A 23924-nucleotide genomic window follows, 5' to 3' on the forward strand; every position below is an offset into this window, starting at 1 on the left:
GATATCAATGAAAGCGACTGCTGCTCGGTATAAATTAGCTGCCAAGATCTGCACAGTGGCATAAAAATCACACAGCCAGCTGGCGTTTTCAGGGGCACAAGTATAAATGCTTACAACAGCGTACGCCGCTGAAAGGAGGGAATTTCGCTATGGGCGACCTTGGTTATATTACATACTGGAATCATTTGATCCGCTGTTAATGCACAACATTAGCCGCTGCAGTTAAAGTACGTTTAAACCGTGCTCTTTTCGTGACTACGTTTAAACTACTAATACTGCAAGCTTTGAGAAAACTGGTTTAAACTAATGAACCCTGGAGCCGTCTGAGCCACAAAAAATTCTCATTTTTTTTTTTGCAGAGACCTGTAAATCTCAATATTCTCCCCCTCTCCCCACGATCCCGCCCTTGTACTCTCCCGCCGGTGCAACAATGCACTCCGCCTCTCCATCAGCTGCCGTCTCCCCAGGAGGACTCCGTCTGCCACAGCTTGCAGCCGAGTGGAGCAATCACGCAGTCACACCTCAATAACAGAAGGGGCCCACTCTCTCCCCCCCCCCCCACCACACCCCCCTCGACACAAACCCATCTTTCCAGTCGGAGGCGTCCTTGTGACGCAGCGGGTCGCACCGAGGAGCGCGTTTCTTCCCAAGGTTGAGGATTTGAATCGGGCTTCGTCTCGTTCGATTCCGTTCCCCCTCTCGTGCCGCGGCGGCCGCCTTGAAGGGCTCTCACTTTTTGACGAGAGCCGAAAGAGATCACTCAGAACTGGGATATGCAAATCGACGCTCACAACATGTTATTCAGTGTGACATCACAGACGTCCAGTGGAGACATAATTAATGGCGACGACTGCAAATTTTAATAGCTATGAATTTAGACTGAGGGTGGATTATTAATTAGCCTGAGGTTTAACGGAATTATTAGTGAATGTTGACGTGTTCATTTCATTTGATTCTGTCACTGGTTAATAGGGTTTTTTCCAACTCCTGTTCTTTGACATCTTATCACCGGCTCTGGCTCTGATTAGCTGTCCATCAGCCCCGTTTTCCCCACGTCTCCCTGTCTTTCTGTCTCAGTAAAAATTCTCGTCTCATCCTCTGCTGCTTACACCTGCAGATTTGAATCCATCCGCCCTTCTTTCCCTTCCTCCGTCCGCCCAAACAGTTCAGCCTCCCCTTTATTCTTGATTTGTCTCGCTTTTGTCATTCTGAATTCTGTTTCTTTTCCATCACCTCTCCCTCTCCTCTCCCTGTGCCGGTGTGTACGTGTGCGCGCTGAGAGGGAGAGAGGTGACAATGTGTTCAGCCTAGTCTGAGGCCAATCAGTGGGAGCTTATCAGGATGTTCTCCGCTCTGTGGCTGTCTGCAGACGAATCCGGAGGCAGATAGGACTGAGCCGGGGTCTGTCTGGGCTGGGAAGAGGGAAAGGCTTATGGAGTGTGTGCATTTGTGTGCGAGATGAGGCGGTCGTCATCATGTCAATGAGGCGGAACGTGTGTGGAGGGCCTTTTGTTGTGATCTGTATTGTGTTTTTTTTTTTTTTGGAGTGGTGGATGTCGTGCAGTTTATGGATAAAAAAGTGCAACAGTTCTGGAGAAACTGGTGCCTAGTTACGGATGCCAAGCTACGATTGGACAAATCATGGGAGGGGTGTTTTTGCAAATGTTATTTGTGTGCATGCGTCCCCAAAGAAAGGGATGCAGTGATTATTTTGAGGAGTGAATGCGTTCCACTGGGTCATCCAGCTAATTGTAAATCCGAAGCGCACCGAGCGCATTTGCAACACATTTCCCTCCCTCCTCAAAAACAACACAGGCTGTTCCTCTCGTGACTTTGCCGTCACTATGGAAATCACCAAGGCAACAAGTTACCTTGGTGACTTTTTTTGTTTTTTTTTGTTGTTTTGTTTGTCTCGCGCAATTGCCACAACTTCCTGCTGTTAATTCGTGGGGGGAGATTCAGGCAGATTGCTGGAAAGCAATTATGAGCATTAGCAATGAGGGAGACCATTCCTTGTGTGCACTTGGTGATTCACTGTGGTGATACGTTTTATTAAAAGTCAAAGCAATCACTTCAGAAAATTCACCGCATGATGAAAATCTGATTCCGGGCCGGGCGGCGGCTCCCTCGGCAGACTGGCGACCAGAGGAGACTAATTGGGGTTTCAATTAGAGCTCTGTCGCAGCAAATGGTTCTCCCTCTCTCGCTAATTAAAACCTCCAACCGGGTAGTAATTGGAGGAGATGGATGGATGGATGGAAGCGAGGGGGGGGCATATGAAGGGATGGACTACAGGTGGAGGATGGGAGGTGGATAGATGATTGAGATAGTGGCAGTAATTGAGGGAGCCACAGACACATGAAGGGAAAGATTATATAAAATGACACAAGGAAGATGTGTGAAAAAAGATAAAATGATGACCGTGAGGTAGATAAGGGAACCGTTATGGGCAATTGGGACAGAGGGACGTAGGGGGAGGTAGATATGAAGGATGCAATAAAGGGAGGAGGGCAGTTTGCTTGAATCTCAAAAAAAAAGGGTGATGGGACAGGAAGAGGACACAGAGGAGAAAGATCACTAGACTCTCTAATGATCAGTCTGCAGGCCACTGTGTGTGTGTGTGGGTGTGTGTGGGTGAGTGCGGGTGTGGGGGAGTTGCCATGGCAATAAGTGGCGCTTGTTAGAGACAGTCCATCAAGTAGTCAGCAGCAGGTGACCGTCTGCTGCCCTCCTCCACACACAAATACACCCAGCAATCAATCTGTAATTGGTCAGAGGCAGTTTATTGGCGTTACCTGTACTTGTCTTTTTTCTTTGAAAGCGATGGTGAAAAACATAAAGGTGGGGACAAAAGAAACGCGCTGGTGGACGCACAGCAGCAAGCATCACAAAGGGCCGGGCACAGAGAGAGTGCTACGCTGACATTACACTCATATGTGGACTAATTGGAACGGGTTTCTAAATGTGTTTTGCCTGGGATTTTGGCACAAGGGATGGTAACATTTTATCCTGCGTAATAATAATTGTAACCTCATGAAAATATAGTTGGGTTTATTATGTGTATTTTATTGTTGGCTTCATATTCATTCATTTTCATTATGTGTGAATTCATTAAGAGAGCTGTGTTTGTAGTTGCTTTGAGTAGCCACAAGGGTGCGCTTCATGTACAATCAATACGGGAAATTCAGCAGGGCGTGCTTTGCATGCTGGGAGCTAGATATGTTAGTCAAGCCCCGACACTCAGTGCGTTTACATGCACAGATTAATCGAGCAAAGCTCGAAATTCGACTTTCTGACTACAGTCCTTGTCCCAGCTTACATGCAGCGGAGAAAATCGAATAACTGACGGGAACATGTCCTCCTCATCCTCCACACTAGGGGGCAATATATATCTTTTCAGCGGGTTAATACCATGTTAATACTGGTCGCTTTCTGGTTGACCTATTACGTCATATAATAAACAAGGGTCGTTTACAGACAGGCATTACAAACAATATATATAATATATATATATATATATTTTAATCTCTCGCGTAATGTGCGTGCTACGTCTGGTGCAGAAGATGCGTACTATCCCTCAGAAGGTTCTTCTACCGGCTCAGTTTACCTTCTTCTTCTGCGACCGGCTTTCTTCCGGTCACAAGCCAGCGCTGCGGTTGTGGAGCATGCGCACACGCATTATCCTGTTCGACTAAGCGGAGAAACACGAATTCCAAACGCACTCCAGATCTGGTTGTCTTAATCGGATAAAGAGAAGTCCGTTTTTAGACGGAGTAACGCGTTTACATGCACTTAAGTTCTCCAGTAATAGTCCGATTAATTCATATTTTTCCCCCACGTGCATGTAAAGTACTGACTGATGCCATAACGGTCAGTTACGAACGAGATTATTAACGTTTTACAAGAGGAATATTGTTTTATTTTCATGGACACGAGTTGCATGTTTTTCCGAGTTGTTTTGAGAGGTCCATGACGGATGCGACCGGAGAAACTACTGTGATTTTCTTTACCGAGGACTCGGGTGAGTTTTCTGGTTGTTTGCTACGTGCTAATATGCTAATCGATAATGTTACATGCTACATTTTTAGTCATTGTGAATGCTAATATCGAACATGCTTATGTTACAAAAACAGTCGGAGATTGACCGTAAATGTTGCAAAGATGATTAAATGAGTTAGTATGCTGAGTTTGAGTTGTAAATCCAATTGTTCACTGACCACCGTAATTTTTGCTGGGCGATTTGGGGACGCCATGTTCAAGGTTGATGAGTTAAATTGTCTGATAAGGCTTGTGATATGTGTGCTAACAGGGTTTTCCTTGGATTTTCTAATGTGGACATTAGATTAATTAATTTTGAGATGGTTGAAATATGATAATTCATAGATAAGAGATGATGAATTGTGCAACATGGTTTATGTAATACTGTTAAAGACTCACATTAATGGTGACTTGTTTTTTATTTTTTTTTGATGTGTCTCATATTACAGTTGTTTACAGGTTGCATTTGAGTATGAGAGATAAAAGAAATATAGTTCTGCACTGAAATTGATTGATTTATATTCTGCTATGCAGATTGTATTTTTTTTTTTTGTTGTTGCTGGATCTTCATCGATTCGGACACTGTTGATATTGACCAGGGGCTCCCGTCTGAGGCAAGGAGGCTGCATAATCCTCCATCTTCCTCATATTTGTGAAGAGTCACACCTGGATCAGATAAGACCTGAACAACATACCGCACACATACACACTTACCCGGGTAGCCTGTGCATTAAATAGACTTTGGCAGACTTGAATTATAATTGCCTTCCCTCGTTTCTTGATTTGAACCAGGATACAGTATTTATCTGGCTAACTTAGTGGCTTATACATTACAGGTTACGTAATGAACGAATGTTATATATTCTGTCACTACAGACAAGGACAACAGGGACAAGACAGAAGTACGCCGATCAGATCAGACATAACGTTATTAACATTATGATAACATCCACATGAATGCCAGGTTCAAAAGTTACTCAGAGGAATATTGAATTATCACAAGACGGTCAATGTCAATGTCACAATGTTATTGTGTTACTTCTCCTGTTAGTGGTCACAGTGTTATGACTGATTGGTGTTTAATGTGGGGTTGTTTGAGGTGCTTGTCCATAGTCAGTCTTTTACATGCAGTAGATGGTGGTTGGCGCGCCCTGAGTTCTGAGAATCAGATTGGTGCAGTATTGATTTATGCTCTCTTCAAAGCCACCAGACTCCATTGACAAAAACAGTCGTTTTTCCTCACACATCACAAGAGCTGCGCTTTCACCGCTGTGTCGATCGTTAGGTTGTTTTATTGCATTAATACATGAGTTCGGATACAAATGTCAGTCTTTTTGGTGCATCGTGGCGATATGACTGCTTCAGTTTCCTCTTGAAAAAGTCAGTCTGATGGCAAGATAAAGTGGCTGTGAAGCGTACTGTATGTGAAATACGTAAAATTAAACGATATTTAATGCAACTCCACTACACAGAAACTAAACCACCTCTTTTTTTTTTTTTTTTTTTTTTAAATATGTTGGCAGCATATGTCAAATCATTCAGCTGCTTCAGATTTATGGTCTTGCTAGTGTGGTTGCATGTTGGCTCTCTGTCACACGTTCATGGCTTTGGCTCTCTTGAATAAGTTATTAATAGTGGTTTTAAAGCAAATGTCCAATGCCAGAGTCCAGCGTCAATACATACAATTAAATATAGCACAAAGGCTTTGTGGGATTAGAGGAATGTGTTTCTTTTGGATTCAGTTGTCGGTTTTATTCCACATAATCAAGTTCCTCGGGTGTTTTATTGCCTATCAAGACAAATCTAGTAACTATTGATCTTGGTGGACAATGCCAGCAGTCCAAATCTGATTTGGTGTAAAGCACGCTGCCAGCCTTAATCTGACCAGGATGCCACAGTATTATTGGAAGTCTGAGAATGTGCCAAACGTGATCTTGTTTGGAGGACTCTGCCAAAGTGTAAGCAGAAATAAACCATTACATCTCCAGCTACTCCTCATCCTGTCAGCCCGACTTATTTCTTTCCGTTTTTCCTTCGTTTCAAATCAAATTGGGCAGACTGGACTTCAGACAAAATCACAACCCAGTAAACTCGCCACAATACCTCGTTTTTTTTCGTCAAACACATCCAATTATTTTGGCAGTTATTGAATGGGTGGTTGAGCTATTTGCTCTGAAATGCTCCTTTCAGACAATATCAGACCGGCTCAACTCTAAGCCATAACAAACAGCAGCTGTATCTCCTGTGTTATTGTGAAGTGAGTTATTGTGTTATTTTTTTTTCTTGCTCCTGTCATTTTTATCCGTTTAAGCCTTCGTGTACGGCGACCATATTAGACTCTCAGAAATCTAATTCTGAAAACAGGCCAAGAACAACAATGCGTGTTTGCCCAAGATTCAAACTATTTAAAACCAATATCTGTGTGTGCCAGCTGCTAGTGCATACACAAATGTAATTAAAGATGCTCCAAGTCCTACAAGGCTTTACTGAACCTTGTAGTGACACACTGCTTTCACAGCAATATTTAAATTAATGAATTAGTGGATGGCATTGAATAAAAACATTTAGGTAAGTAGCAAAAACTCCCCAGTGTTCTATTAATATTGATATTTTATACTAAAAATGAACAACTCTACACGAGTGACAGAAACATGGTGGTAGCAAAACAACAATTTGTTCAAGCTGTGTTCGGAATCGATGTGGGCAGCACTGCTGAGAACGTGGGGCCGTCTAGGTCTTCTTGTTCTATTGAATGAGGTTTCCAATAGTCGATGGAAGGAAAAGAAATCTGTCTTCTGTCATGTTTTCTAGCAGAAAGTTAGACAAAGATTTAGATAGACTTCACTGAGCCAGAAAGGGAGAATACTTGGTCACAGTAGCTCAGCTGCACATCGAAAAACACTCTTGAAAACCGCTAGTAAAAATAATTTAGAATATATAGATAGATATAGATACAGAATATATAGATGAGAAATGCATATGTACAAAGATACAAGAAATAGAAGTAAATTAACACTATATACTTAATGTAAGGATGAATTAAACTGTAGTACAAGGTTAAATGACAAGAATGATTGATCAGTGAACGAACTCTATTCAGGATACCAATTGAGTGCATTGTCTTTTTATATACATGATCTGTATGGAGTTTCCATGTTAACTTCTCATCAGCGATGGCTCCTAATAATTTGATTATTAGTAATTAATTACTTATTGTGCAATACAATTTGGATATTTTCCTTGAATATTTCTTATTTTTGGCACAAAAGAGCACAAAATTAGATTTGCTTAGATTAAGAGCGAGTTTGTTATGAAACCAATTTGAAACTGATTATAGTTCCTCATTAAATCAGAGGATCAACATTTCTATGTTATACAATAGACATGTGTCATCAGCAAATAAAAATGGTAAAAAGGAATTGCAAACCCCTGGCAAATCATTTATATAAATCAAAAATAAGAGAGGTCCAAGGATAGAACCTTGGGGAATGCCACTTCGCGCTGCATGAAAAAAACCCATTAAATGATACATACTAATCTCTGTCCTGTAAATAATTAAGCAGCCATTTTAAAGCAACTCCTTGAAAATCGCATTTTTTTAGTTTTAAGTGTACTGTGATTAACTGTGTCAAAAACTTTTGTCACAGACACACCTGTAGGGGCTTGTAAGCAAATAACTTTGATTACCGTCTATGTAAACGGTCTATGTATGGTCTTTAAGGATGTGTCAGATGATTGTGATTATAAACGCTCTGTGTCTTACATATAAATGCATGACACTTGAGAGGATACCCTCTTTGAATGAGCGAACAGCAGAAAAATATTCTGCTCACATCTCACAAAGCTGAAGGATGATTCTTCAAGAGTTACAACAATTATGGTTTCTCTGAAGTCACAATGAGGCGGTATTGATTTAGTAGCGTGCATGTCTTTGGGGATGAGAAAGCCTCTCCATAACCGTACAGCAAGTTTCATTCTGCAACGTAGAATGTTATTGCAGTGGCTGAGCATTTGAAGCCTCTCATATGTTCCCTACATAACTGAGCAGGGTTGCCTTAAACTATAAATAGAGCAGTTTGTCACAGTGTGAAGTTTTATATTAAGGCTCAAAGGGTAAGATGACTGTGGCGAGTAAAGTAATTACCTCTCACAGATGAGTTTGCGTTTTCTGACAGTGTTGGTAATTGTTACTCCTGGGACTCTGCTCCAGGATGTGTACGTGTGCTGTGCTTTGTAACATCAGTGTTCTTTCAGCATGCATGTCTACTTTACAGCGCATGCGAGTATCCCTCCTTGTTAGAGGAAGAGTGGATGCAGCAGAAAGAAACTGAACATCAGCATGTCAAACAACAGCTGGACAGGAGCAAGCATCAGTGAAAATTACCATGTCAGCGACGGCAGGGCTGCGCGTACATCTGCTGCTTAAGATCATGTTTGTGAAAGCGAGTGGTGATGCTGCAGTATGGGTATGACACGTTGAACCATTTTAATCCACCATTCCTCGCTCCCGCTGTATCCAATCCTTTCCACAATGCTATTTATTTGTATCTTTAAGCATTGCATCCATTGATTTCCCCGGAGAATTCCCTCTAATTGTGCAGCGAAAATAGTCTGACAGCCTTGGATGGCAACCTACTGTGACTGTAACTAGAGATAATGAGATAAACACTTAAGTTTTGCAGCCTCACCGCAGTCTTTGGCTTTGGTTTTGCTACACAAGGCTTTTTGCAGTAATTGTGGCCTGCACAGCCACTTCATATCTTTAGTGGGTACGAAACTGAAGCTCACTGTGGTGAACTGATAAGGTTACGTCTGAGTTGCCTCTTTAAAATCTGACTAGCAGAGAAAAAGGAACTTTTATATCTTGTCTACTAGCATTGCTCTACCAAGCTGCCAACTGCGCCTGTTTCACATCACTGTGAGTTATCATAGCACGGGTTGAATTCATAACATTAATTTAGTTATACTGCCACTGGAACAACATGCAGGGCTTTAAATTAAAGCCTTGCAGGTCCTCATTTGTTTGACAGTTCATCTATGAAAGCAACCACAAGAGTTTACCAACACTAAATCGATTCAGGGTTTCTTCAGCCAGACTAAAACTTGACAGTCATTTGCTTCTAAGAGGATTTTCGCAATCTTTTCCTTTTGTCTTGAGAGGTTCAACATACAACCTAGACAGCCTCCGACATAAAACCTGGGGGAGTTTTTCCCCTCTGATCTCTTAATCTTGAATAGGACAGCCTAATTGGAGCTAAACCCAGACAAAGCTTTCATAGCGCCTACCCTCGGAGCTAAATAAGGATAATCTGTAGAAGGAATGAACATTTCAAGGTATTTTATTTTTGTCTGGCTTGTTATAAAATCCCTCAACTAACATATTCAGGAGGCTGCCTCCATCCTGCAGGTTATCCTGGACAATCTGCTTGTAGCAGCAGAGGCGAGGATGTTGTCAAACCTTCTCTCCGAGTACAGATTTCTGGTTAGCCTGAGGAGGAAGTTCTGCTAGTGAGAATGATTAAAAACTCCAAGAGACCATCCTTTCCTGATGCCATCCAGTTAGATATCTGTCTAATTATTCCTTTTTCTTCTGCTGTAATTTTACAACTTTCACAATTTTGAGCAACCTGGTCTATAGTGAAGTGGTTGGACTCCGCTGCCTTCTTTATGAGTGCGTCTCATTGACAGGCATCAGCAGAGAAGAGACCTGGAAGGCGAAGCTGTCAGTTCAAATTGAGCTACAGTATGTTTCAACTCTCTGTTGCTGAAAGATTCTTATTGTGAGTGCTGAGTTTTCCCTGTCGGGTGACTGGGCCCATTCTCGTGCCAGCTTCACACACTACAAGCAATACAATCACAAAACTGCATTGCAAAGCCAGCTTCATATTTTGGTCCCACTGAAGTCCTGTTGAAACACCTGCTTAAGAATGAGCTGGTGAAACTAAAAAAATAAAATTGACTGATGTGTCACAGTCTTATTGAAGTGCTGTAAAAAGACTCGACTTCAGTTTGTAGCGCCTCACATCCAGTGACACACAATTAAGTGTCGGCTGTAAATTTTGTACCTAAATATCACTGGTGTCCATCGAAAATGACTTGTAGCCTGTTGAATAGCTCCTCAAAAGTGAAGCCAAAGCAAGAAGTGCTCCCCCTGCTGACTGGCTGCAGTATAGGTCTTGTTTCATACTGGTGCATGTCAGTATATTTGCTCAAAGTTTTCCTACCAATTGCTCTGCAATTTTATTTTTTTAAATTTATTTTCACTTTAGCAGGTACACTGTAGACGCAACAGCCGGGCAGGATTAATAAGCGCTTGGTCACGGGTTATTGGAATGGACGAGCGAATAAATTATACTTATGTATCAGTTTGAACTGAAAAATAAACAGGTTCCATTTATTAAGCAAATTGGCATAGTTTTAAAATGGTTGTGCACACACGAAAAATTTACGGCAACATAAATGGCCATAGCGTACCAGAGGGTAATTGCCCCGATGTCAGAACAACTTATTCTTCGCAGGACAATATTAAAGTGTTTTGCAGTTTCTAGCATCTTTTCCCGTATTTTGCTTTGCATATTTCAAAAGTTTAACTCTTTCTTTCGGTCTGTCTCTGTGTTTCGTGGAAAATCTGGGTTCATGTCAAATGTAGCTACTGCCATCTGTGGTACCTGTATGTCACTACATCTATAATTGGCTGGCTAGCGCATGCGGTCTGTGTTTGAGGCCTTTATTTGTTCGTATAAACCACGCCCTGGGTGTTATTTGATAGAAGACCCGGCTATTAATTGAATACTAGCCACTAAAATACGGATAGCATGGATAGCATGGATATTCAAGTGCCCATTTTTCAGATAAGTTTCTTTTTAGTTATTTGACACTAAAAACAAGGACGCAAGGAAGTAGCGACGTGTTGTCCATATTTATTTACAGTCTATGCTTTTTACTAGTTAGTGTGAACACAGCATCAGAGATAAGCTAAGGAGCTCACTCATCCAGAGTAACGCCAGGGAACACTGTTAGCAAAAATCTTAGCTAGCTGCCAGACTGATCCAGAAAATATTTGTGAGATTATGTATCTCATGTTGCCTTGCAACTGTCCTCATTTGCTCAAATGTATGGTCAAAATAATGTTTTGCATCTTTAAAATGTACAGGACCCACTCACAAATGGTTCAATTGTCATTTAAATGGGGCTCAGGTTAAGTCAGTTTTATTATTTGGACATATTTTGAATATTAAAATGACACAAAAAAACAACTGAAATTCAAATATGCAAACAAGAATCATCTGAAGGGCACAGAACCCATTAGGTTTAGCCATATTTACTTTTTTTTTTCCATTTTCAGCGGGCTACCCTAGTGTGTAATCAGCTGCTCATTTGCATTTTTGTCTTCACTGTAACTCGAAGCATTTCCTGAGCTATTTTCATCACGAGAAGGAAGTGTTTCATACAAACTGTGCACATGTCTTGCGATATTCTTGCAAGAGAAAATGCAGCGTTTTTCATAAGAAATAAAATGAGGGTGAAGAGAAGTTACTGTGGGAAGGTGAGGTAATAGTCAGTTTTTCCCTCAGATGATGATTTGCCGTAATTGGTTTGTTGTATCAATCGCCTTAAACTATTGTTTTTGTTATTCAGTAGGTGTCTCATTTTGGACTGAGGTTTTCCTACATCATTAGAATCCATCATAACATGACTGAGTGGAAAATCAAGTATCTCACTGTGTTTGTACTCTAAGCCAAATCATTATAGTCTGCTGAATGGTTTCATATCTAACTTGCCCACTGGCTGTCGCAATTTAAATGTGATATTTTTTGCTTTGCTGGAGGACTGAAACACATTTAAGCATCTTAAACCGTATAGGTCACATGTTCGTTATATAAATTAAAGTGAATGAAATTTTTCTTCCTTCAAAAATATCATAACGGACCTAGATCAGCTCAGAATCAGCACAGACTACGTGCATTTTCCCACAAATCATTCTTAACTTAACATCGATGAAGTTAATGAGGTCATCTCATATAATGTTAGATAAACCGGTGTATGAATTGTAGAAAAATATAATTGCCACAACCATAAATGTAATTTTTCCTCTAAAATAAATAAATCTGGACACTTGGACCCATGAATGTAATTGTTGTTGTCAGATTTGTGGATATATTGAAGTAATAGACTTTATACCAGGAGTCTTCAACATTTTTAGGCCAATTATCCCCAAACTGATGGAGAGATTAAGTAGGGACCCCCTACTTATTATATGTGTTATATTAAACTCGGCCTAGTGCTATTTGTACATATACACCTTTATTATTTTGCATTCAGTATTAACATTTTCAAATAATACACAGGTTGAAATATTCATTGTTTTTTTATTATTATTATTTCAAACAACAGTAGGGTGTGTGAGGGGGAAAATTGAAAAAAAAAAATATATAAAAATGTCTAATCAACCAAGATTTTGCGACCCCCCTGCAGTACCTCCGCAGACCCCCTTTTGAAGACCTGTTTTATACCATACCTTAAAAATCTGGGTCGTAAAGGGTCCTGTAAGAACCTTGACATGAACGCCCTAAAGCAGCGATGTTAGCTTCTTTATGCTCCAGTGTGAATTAAAATGAATGACTTGCTGTCCGAAACCTGCCGGAAACTACTGTTATTTGTTCAAATATTTAACGTCTTCATTTTGAACTGTTTTATAATTCAAACACACGGAACAGCACACTGTGGTAGATGATGCAGTTTGCTCTTCTCCAAAAGTGGTAGCTAACAAGTGACATTAGCTACTTAGCTTAGCTTAAATTAGACGTAGTTCCTGTTCGATGAGATTCATACGTTTATTTCAGCTTTGAGGCTTTTGTAGCCCCTGTGCACTTTGTCTTATCCTGCACTTTGCAGTGGACCACAGCTAACTAGCACACTAACAGCCACTTTTTAACACAACCAATTGTGGTAAAAAGCAATTACTGTATGTATTAGTAGTTCATGACAAGAGACAAATATTTTTCTTCGGTTTAGTTCGAATTGTACAATGTTTGAAAGAAACTGTTTAAAGATAATGCGAAATGGTTAGAAAGACTTGGTATGTGGTCAGTAGACGTGGTTTACTAAGTGTAGTAGTACCGCAAATTGTAACTTTGTCAAAAATTAGGTTGCATGGCATCACCCTGAAAAGGCTGGACTCGATTTACTTGACGTGGCAGAGAAGCAGATGTAATTAGCGTCGAGAGAGGTCTTACTCTTGCTTTACATTGATATGCATGCACGAATTGCCTAATTTCCTCCTTTTTTTAACATGATCTAGTCGAGACGAACGCTGTGCATATCCTGTGCATTATATAAGCTATACCGTATGTAATCATTTCATCATCATGCTTGCAGACCTTCCCTAATGTCCTGACCCGCAGTTCAGACGTGGCCCTGGAGGAGAAGAAAAGAGAAAAAGGTCTTTGAAGCGAAGCAGATCTCTGCCAGCTTTAACAAAGCTGCGGCTCAAAGCTCCGAGATGGAAAGAGGCTGCAGGTAAAGAAAGGCTACTTTTCTTTTTTTTTTTTTTTTTATTGCTCCACTGATAGGTGATGTGTGAGTAGGCACATGCTGTATATTCGCCGAGCTCGAGAAACAAAACCTAAAAGGCTGAACGTGTGTTCCGAGAGCTTCGTGCGTGTCCTTTGGGTTTCAGGGTGGAGGTCTGTTGCTTCGCTGCACACACACATGCGCGCACATACACTCGCACGCACACATGGGAGATGGTGATGTGAAGATACTTCATTGAGCACGTCTCAAGCTCAGCCAAGCATTCAGTTCTCCCAGTGACCTAGAAATGAGTGACAAGGCAAACAAAAGCTGAAATAACCCACCACGGCTCTCCCTGAGGTTCGTGAATTCTGTCATCAAGCAGAAAGTCTGGATCTATAAGAAGCAGGTCTTTGCGTTGGAAGAATAGTGTTGAGTAATGTTACATTCACAGCGACCAAGTGTCCAGGAATCCACTGATATTAACAAACGCAGTTAGTCGCGTTTTCAGATTGTTTAGTTGAAATGTTGATGGTGCACGAACATGGAAAAGTTGAAAGCTTGGTGCTCCCTGAAAAAAAGACCAAAATCACATCTTAGAAAAGAGGTGCATATTAAAGTTCAAAGTTGCACTTATGCAAGTCTAGCTACTCTGCAGCCATCTTGGCAGCGTCTATTAGCTGTTATTTCCAATAAGCGTGACCAAGCCTTTATCTAAATGAATGGGAACATAGAGTCATAACTAAATGATGGAATCATTGGTCAGCACGATTTTACTAAATTTATGTACATGTCATACACATGTCACATGTGGCGCTAGAGAGTTTTTTTTTCTTTTTTGAGAAAACAACACTAACCTGTACATTGGGTATTTTAATGTAATATACCCATTGTATACCCATGCAACGACACAGAAGATTTTGGATGCTTTGAGTCCTGTTGACTAGAATATATCCTTAATTGCCTCGAGATGAGGCAGTTAGCATTGGTTTCCATAGCAACAGGAGCATGCAGGTGCCCTGGGAAAGGTAGGTGGATGTGCACACAAAAGAAAAGAAGAAATAATGACCCTTATAGTATTTTATATTAATGGCTACAGCAGAACCCTTTGTTCTACTTTTTTTTTCTACGGCAGCTTTTAGACAAAGTGCGTTAATGGTGCAAGGTTAAGATATATTAACCAAGGTTAAAACATCTTAAATAATCTTAAACACTTCCCGTTTCAAAGAAATGTGGACCAGTTATATTACAGTCATTTAGATGTTCATAATACAGCTAAAGTGAAGGGTCTAGTTTAGCTGCCTGAAGTGTTTCCTTTTCAGCTCAGAAAGGGACAGAAAGAATGTGTTTAGCCGAACAAAAAAGACAATCAAAAGTCAGAGTACGGAGAGCGACACGGCGCGCCCTCCCTCTCACCCATGTTAACTTACATCTAGCTGACAACGTTAGCTCGCAGAGACTGGGAGTGGGTAGGAGATGAGGTTTCAACCCACTGAGTCACATCTTGACGGGTTCTGTCCCATACATAAACATGATCAGCCGCTGTGTGTGTGTGTGTGCTGTAATCTGTTCTTGTGTGCGATCATCTGTGTGAGGGTGTTGCTGCACGGCACACTAAAGAGTGACGGGTTTCTAGGCACCTCAAATGTGTTGCATGAAATGTATGCGATGTGCAAGTGTGAGAATTAATGTTTTCATTGTATTTTTCAGAAAAGGAGGCAATTATGCAGATTTCATCGTCCCTTTCATCGGCACCGCTTCTCTCATAAACCTGTATTTTTGCTAACTGTGTGGGAATTAACAAAGCTTTCAGATGATGTAGTGATGATAAAATATTACATTATGTAGAAATAATGTTAATGGCTTTGACTACTAAACAATACAACAGAGAACAAGACAGGCTAACACACTGATTCTATACCTAGTGTCTGTTCTGTGTCTCTCTCTCGACAGAAAGAAAAAATAGTTTTAGTGTGTGAGCTAATGTGCCAAGACTTATTAACAAATGGACTGGAGAGCAGAACATTACAGGTAAATTGGCATTTGAGATAAATAGATGTGTTTGCAGTGATGTGAGTGTAATAGTTAATTATTGGGAGGCATTTTTTCTTCTTAAGCTATAGTCATTTCCCCAACAAGACAAAGAGTCTCTGTGACTAGAGTTGCCAACTGTCCCTTGAAAAATGGAATCGTCCCATATTTCAACAAGCGGTAACATTAATGTTTCTCCTCCCAGGAAAAAAAGAAAAGACTTCAAAAATACAGATTAGAATGGCAAAAAGACAACATGTGGTTGGAGAAAGAGGATGATAATGTGTGCAAGGTGGATAGTGCTGATGACTCATAGTAACTCATAGTCGATATTCTCCTGGGTTCAAATCCCCATGTTGTAGGCTAGCCTAAGGCTCTGCTGCGTCTTGGCCCTGGAAAAATGTGTTAGTCAGTTTTTTAATTTTATTTCTATTTATTTATTTATTTATTTTATTTTTATGTGGGCGGTTCGGGACAATGTACAGAAGTCCTAAAGGGTCATACATACATACATTTTAGTTTTCTCATGATAACGAGATATTTTTTCCACCGTTTTCTCTTAATAACGTCATAATTCATTTGCGTGCAGTGTGTCTGCTCCTCTCACTCAGGAGAAACTGGACACAAATAGAGATATGTGATGTGGTGATCGATATTCTCCTGCTCTTCTGACATTGCGATACTAAATGACGTTCCCTGCAATGATTTAATGTACTAGACTATCATTTTCTTTTCTCGAGATCTCGAATTAAGTATCTCGGAGAAAAAGATCTCATTATCACGAGAAAACGGAAGAAAAATGATCTCGTTATCACGGGAAAACGAAGAAAAATATCTCGTTATCACGAGAAAACGGAAGAAAAATGATCTCGTTATCACGGGAAAACGAAGAAAAATATCTCGTTATCACGAGAAAACGGAAGAAAAATGATCTCGTTATCACGGGAAAACGAAGAAAAATATCTCGTTATCACGAGAAAACGGAAGAAAAATGATCTCGTTATCACGGGAAACGAAGAAAAATATCTCGTTATCACGAGAAAACGGAAGAAAAATGATCTCGTTATCACGGGAAAACGAAGAAAATTATCTCGTTATCACGGGAAACGAAGAAAAATATCTCGTTATCACGAGAAAACGGAAGAAAAATGATCTCGTTATCACGGGAAAACGAAGAAAAATATCTCGTTATCACGAGAAAACGGAAGAAAAATGATCTCGTTATCACGGGAAAACGAAGAAAAATATCTCGTTATCACGAGAAAACGGAAGAAAAATTATCTCGTTATCACGGGAAAACGGGTGGAATAAAACGTTTGTATATATGTATGAGGGCCTCTGTAACAATGTACAGAAATGACACACTTGTAAAAATGACATCATTTTGTATGTTGCCTATGTTATACCAGTGCAGCCGTGTGCCTCTTTACAGAAGAATCCAATAATTCTACATTGCGATACTAAATGACGTTCCCTGCAATGATTTAATGTACTAGACTATCATTTTCTTTTCTTGAGATCTCGGAGAAAAAGATCTCATTATCACGAGAAAACGGAAGAAAAATGATCTTGTTATCACGGGAAACGAAGAAAAATATCTCGTTATCACGAGAAAACGGAAGAAAAATGATCTCGTTATCACGGGAAAACGAAGAAAAATATCTCGTTATCACGGGAAAACGGAAGAAAAATAATCTCGTTATCACGGGAAACGAAGAAAAATATCTCGTTATCACGAGAAAACGGAAGAAAAATGATCTCGTTATCATGGGGAAACGAAGAAAAATATCTCATCACGAGAAAACGGAAGAAAAATTATCTCGTTATCACGGGAAAACGAAGAAAAATATCTCGTTATCACGAGAAAATGGGTGGAATAAAACGTTTGTATATATGTATGACCCTTCAGGGCCTCCGTAACAATGTACAGAAATGACACACTTGTAAAAATTACATAATTTTGTTGTTGCCTATGTTATACCAGTACAGCTGTGTGCCTCTTTACAGGAGAATCCAATAATTCTACGCATATTTGTAAATGTAAAGCCACCACTCAGAAACATGAAAAGTTAGTTTCATTATTAGACTATTAATTGTTTAAGTAGTAGACCAAGAGTAATGTACTTTTTAGGCCTGGAAAATAAGTGAGTGGGTCAGTTTTTGTGTAGCCCAGGTGGCTGAAGACAAGGTAGGCTACAGTGAAAGAAAATCACACTTTTCAACAATTTTCTTCATTGCCAATGTTGTGCCCATGCAGCTGTGTGTCTGTTTATCAGAGAATCCAAGATAATAACCGGTGTCCCTTATTTATTTTTCAGGGTGTTGGCAACCGTGTCGGTGTCATGCTGATGATGATGATTCAGAAAGTCATAATTACCCCATCATACATATTAGCTTAGCATGTTATCATGCTAATATTTGCTAGGTAGCGCTCAATACAAGCACCAGAAGAAGCACAGTTGAATTGTTGACCTTATCACAGTCAAACCGGTGGAAAAAATTGATTAACAAAATCAATACAAGACCTGAGGTGGATATGAATTGCATACATCATAAGCAGAGTCAGGTTCTCAGCTGACACACTGACTTGAATATGTGTGTAACTTGAATATATGACCTTAATAGTAGCTTAAATTAACCATTCCCTTGGTTCCTTGCATATTGACTACTGGTAATGTTTCATAGATGGGTATTCCATACTAATTACACATACATGATATGCATTACCAAGACAGAAAGTGAGAACATACAAAAAAAATGTCTACAGATACTATTGTGATGTACATAGAGATAGGAACAGTCACATGCTACCTGCGTGTCATTTACTCACCTCCCTGTATTTGAACAGAAAATACCAAAGTTCTGCACTTTATAAATGCAAATAAAATATTATATATATATATATGTGTACACACACACACACACACACGTATAACAAAAATCACATTTGTAATACAGATTAGTGGACTTCATAATTGTTTCACTTTTGATATGGACAGAGCCTGTAGTAGAACAACTACACATTTGTTTTAAATAGAGCCCTTTAAGGTGGTTTGTGCATAACGTCATGATGCCTCTGAACACTTCTCCATGGAAGTATTCAAAGCACGTACTCGGAGCAAAGCCAGAACACATTTTAGGAATTATACTGTGTATGTCAGCATCTGGCCCGGGGATGCCTTGGAATACCCCAAGAGGAGGAGAAGGACGAAGGACATCTGGGCTACTCTGCCATCAGGGTCAAACTAACCTACTGTCTATTCCTCCATACGATCTGAGTTTTTAGACATGTAGGTATTGCAGTAACTAAATTAATAGTGTAATATCAGCAGTCATATGCTCAATGTTTATATTTGTCAAAGCAATTTTCTCCAATCTGCTTGGCAGATTTATATGCATGAGGCCTGTGATGAACAGTCATCTAACAGTGTCCGCCAGCAGCATTTAAAATTGACTATGAACGTGCAATGACTCTACCAGAAACACTTCCTAAATTACAGTTATAACCGCACACAACACAGCATCTCATCTCACTAAATCTCATCTTGCCCACTCTTCAAAAAGTGAAATATTTATCTTGTCTTTTCCACAACGCTGAACAGCAGTTGACTTGTGTTGCTAAATTATGTATTTATTCAACGGCAGCAGTCACATTTGAATGTTTTTTTTTTTTGACCGGCCGGATCACACTGCTGCCATTAAAATGTATGAGAGGGCAGGATGGAGCTCAGAGAAGATGAGACAGGGACGGCTGGAGATGGAAAGGTATAGCAAGGGACGATGTGAGGCAAATGGAGAGGATAGTTATTATTGAGCCCAATGGACACACTAAATATATTTGCAACACAAAGGTATCTTCAAGGGAAATGGTGCAATGAAATAGTAGTTTAAAGCTCCACTTACTGTGTTGTTGTGTGTGTTTGTGTGTGTGCACATAAACCAAGGCATACACATGTGTACCTGCTAACTGTCTGATTTACCATATGTGATCCTATGTCCGTCTGCCTCTGAATGCAAACATGCAGCTAACGTGAATTGTGCCTTTACTTGTGTAAGATAATACATTTATATAATTAACACTAAAATGTTATTAACTCAGTATAAAAAAAGCTGTTATAAAACTGGAGCAGCGTTTTTTTGGTCTCCCCCACATCCACTGAGAAAAAGCTCACTTGCCTTAGCAGCTAAATGTTCCAGCATACTTACCAGCTGTTGTTAATATAAATATACTCACCATTGGTACTTTAATACTGTAATACCACATCACTTAAATAATACATTTAGAAGTAAGCTGTAGCTTAACTATCCTTGTAAGAATTTGCATTAGTGATTCAAGCGTTGCACCTGAATGGTTGGTCTTTTCACAAAATAGAAAAGGGGGAACAGAAAAGTTAGAAAAGATGGTAATTCCTGGGTTACTTTAGAAACCGTTAAAAAACAAACAAACCCCACAGCCATAAAAAAACACAAAACAAAACAAAAACGCAACTTGGCCCAGGCAGATTGCTTGGCTGAAACTTTCTGTCTGTAATGAATGCCCAATTACACTTGCAAGGTAGGAGGGTGTCTGATGAAACACCAAGACCTGCTGCTAGAAGAAGATGAAGAATCGCTGCTCTCAAAATAGTCTCTGCGTTCTGCTCAAACAAACCGGGATAGATACGTACATCTTGTCAGAATCACTGGTAGCCATTTTTTCTCCACCCACATCCTCTTAGCACCAGGAGGTGTATTCCATTAGATTTATTCTGCTAGCTATCTGTTGACTACATCTTCGCCAATAGGTTCAATATATGCATCTCAGCACATGTCGATGAATTGACAATGTAATTATTTGGTCATCATATCAGATGGCGTCTGATGTCACCCAAGGCCAAGTAAACAGAGCTTGTCACTTACTGGAAGAAAAGGGTGGTGACCACGTCAGCGATGTACTGACATCGGTGTCACTGATGATATTTAAATTCTGTCATACTGAAATTTAATCGCTTGACTCATATTGGCTAATTTTGCTGAGAGAATGTGTTGGTGGTGACGGTGCAGTATATTCACTGAACAGCAACAACATTACTGACAAGAGTGATAAATGACATTAATTGTTGGGACAATCCAATGTTCCAATGAAACTAGACACTGCATGGCCTATGTCACAATGACGTCGCAACCTTAGCTGGAGGCAAAACAGGGAAGCTTAAGGCGAACAGTTTCATTTTCAACGACGACTTTGAATGCGCAAAAAAGAAAGGATTGGAGAAGGACAACCATCAGTTTAAACCTGGATAACCTTATGTGTTAGACTAAATTGTGAAATTCTGAAATCACATTAAGTGTTAGATGCTAATGCTGTGCTAGCTAATGCAATGTTAGTTGTGTGTTTCATGGGTGTCCAGGCATTAATTGCATTTGCTACGTTACCCTCCACAGCAGTACCACTTACAGTACTTGTAATATCTTTGTTGGAGAGGCTTCACTTGGTAAAGACAGACCAGACTTCGTCCTCTCTGTTTCCTTTGGTCAAATTGTCCATCTAGTGAGTGAGAGTGTAGGGGACAGTGAATGTAGTGAGTCAACTTTTTAAAATAACACTAACGGTCTTGGAGAGTGAGTGTATTCATATATTCTCTGAATATGTGTTTTCCTCGTCCATTCTTGACAAAACAGTAAGTTGAAATATGCTAACTGGTGTTTACAAGCTACAGTGTTTGGGGTATTTTGCCTCCGGCTAAGCCCCGCCCCTCAAAAAATATATGATATGTATCGCTCACCTCAAGGCTCCACCATCCCATAGCAATGACACCCCTTGATGGCAGCATCCATCCTCAGCAGGATGCAACCTAACACACACACACACACACACACACACAAACGGTTAAGGAACAACTCAAAAAAACATGAAAAAAAAAAACATTACCTCCAAATTCACTAGATCCCAAACTGATCAAGTATCTGTGGGATATACTGGAGCAAGCCTGATCTAAAGAGGACCCTCTTTGGAAGACATTGTGTTGCCAGACACCACAGGACACCCTCAGGTCCGTGTCCATTCTCTGACGAGTCACAACTGTTTTGAATGCACAAGGAAGACCAACACAATGTTAGGAAGATGGTCATAATGTTATACATGATCCTGATCTGTGTATAATCTTGTGTCACCAAAGTTGGGGGTCACACAGCTGTCCCATCAAGCTGAGCAATGCAACTACGCTGCTGTACACTGTTGTATAATCAAGACCTAGAATTGGTCCATCAGAGCCCAAAATAGAAGAAGCACAATGAAGGAGATTAAAACTGCATCAGAACTTGTTGGCGTTTGATCACGAAAAGACTTTTCCACAAAAGGAATTGAGGGGAGAAAGTGGCGTTTGAAGACGATCTCACAATGAAACAAGCTAAAGACGGATAAACAGCCAGACACCCGCTCACGCCCACACCCACCCACAGCACACACTGTAGCAAGTATGTTGCTGATTGAGGCTGATTGAGCGAGAGCAAGTGCACTGGCAGGAGGCCAACTGTTTTTGGGAAATTACAGCGATGAGTGGCACATCGCCTGTCAGCTTTTCTGGGACGAGATCCCCTGTAACACACACACACACACACACAAGCAGTGCTTCTTCTATGACAGCAGGGAGGCAATAGACAGAGATGGAGAGACAACACATAAAAGCCTGAATTGTGGCACATTTCAAAGTGAACAATTCTTCATTTTCCATCAAACACTTAGTAATTGGGCCCTCGCTCATTCTGCCTTGAAAGATAAATTACAGATTGTTGGAGAATTTGATTCAAAGTGCAAAATGTGGAGATGGAAAAAAAACACAAACAATAAAAAAACAAATTCATTTTAAAATAACGTAAAAGTGCATGAGTCATTTTAATAATTTGTGTGTGCACCAAGAGAATAATTTATTCCAGTCAGATTTGTACGGGTAAGTGATGCTTTTCACCGCTTTCTTCCCTTTGAATGTCAGTTCAAGGAGTCGCAGCACAAATGCTGTTTTTAGAGACTAAGTCTGTGACATCTCTCCTCTCCCTCCCTTCCTTCTTTTTCTCTCACCTTTCCTACATCTCTTCAGGCCTCACCTTCTGCCTCCATGGGAGCCTGTGTAAAGGCTGAAAGGGAAAATGAAAGAGGCCGCCACCTCCTCACAGCAGTGGGAGTGAGCTCCGTCCTCTGGGGGGCTGAGTAAGACGTCTTTGGTGGTTGAGGGAGCTTTTCTGGCATCTGCACAGTGTTTCAACGCGACAGCTAATTCTGTTACAGGAGGCATAAACAGTTCTGTTCTTATCGCAAACACAGACCCAGGACGTCGGCTGCTATCGTCATCGTTGTATAACACTTTGGATGCAACAGACAAAGGAAAGGCAAAGGAGGGAAGAGAACGACAGGGAGAGGGTGTGTAGGATGTGTTGGGAGAACAGAGAGCGGCGATACATCACTGATGAATATTTTAAACAGTCCCTGGTTACACGAAGAAAAATGAAGACACTTTTTTTTCTATACTGTGTCTGTAGTAAAAGGATCTTATGAAAATTAGGACACAAAGACATGCTCTGAGACTTATTCCCAAAGAGAAACAGGTTTAACAGTGTTTATATCATGTGCAAAGAAATCTTCTGTAGTTAAGATTGTGCACTTTGTTTTTTGCACAGTGCACAATTAGCACATTCTGTATCACATATTTGACCCCACGTTTAAAAATACTCTGCGGTATCACTGTCTAGTGTGTCTAGTTGTCCTGTATTTATGACAGATCTCCCATCTCATCACATTTATGTATCATAACTCATTATTTCCTTCTTAAGACTGAATGACAGACATGATATGACAGGGGTTGGCAGGTCATCAACACTGTCCTCTTACTGTGTTGTCCATCAGTCCATGTGACTTAAGTGGTATGAGCAGTGTATTGACAAAGATCATTTCTGATGTCAACTACGAACACCTGTTTTGTGTACATTTTGTTACCATCCTCACATATACCGAATATTGGTTCATTCAAATAATATTTATTTGAATGTGATGTTTAAAATGACCCAGTATTCTGTCATTTTGAAATTTTTTGTTGAATGAATTGTGCACATAAAACAGAGGTTGTCAAGGAGCCCCTGAGAATAGCTGCACTGGGTAGTCTATAAGTAATCTTAGCATAATTGCCTGAGTCATTTTTTGACACACTGTTACAATATCAATAAAAAATACAATGTGCTTGCAAATAATTGTGTTTTTTCTTGATTTCCAAAAACATTCAAATATGACTTATTACGCTATTAGGCTAATGATTTGTAGCTATGGTTCTATGAATTTAATCTCTGGTAAAGGAGTAAAGGAAGGATTATAG

General features: G+C 40.2%; 1 long non-coding RNA gene across 2 annotated transcripts; it reads left to right on the forward strand.

The window, feature by feature from the left end:
• Positions 1 to 3699: 3699 nt before the first annotated feature.
• On the forward strand, positions 3700 to 23775 carry LOC125000176. Of its 2 annotated transcripts, none has more exons than XR_007111283.1 (3): positions 3700 to 4021; positions 13417 to 13557; positions 22659 to 23775. It is a non-coding gene; the product is annotated as an uncharacterized LOC125000176 (long non-coding RNA). The 2 variants fall into 2 exon arrangements; XR_007111282.1 differs by lacking the exon at positions 22659 to 23775 and adding an exon at positions 15262 to 15486.
• Positions 23776 to 23924: the final 149 nt, after the last annotated feature.

This window comes from Mugil cephalus, chromosome 22 (genome assembly GCF_022458985.1).
Source record: "Mugil cephalus isolate CIBA_MC_2020 chromosome 22, CIBA_Mcephalus_1.1, whole genome shotgun sequence".
NCBI classification, from domain to species: Eukaryota; Metazoa; Chordata; class Actinopteri; order Mugiliformes; family Mugilidae; genus Mugil; species Mugil cephalus.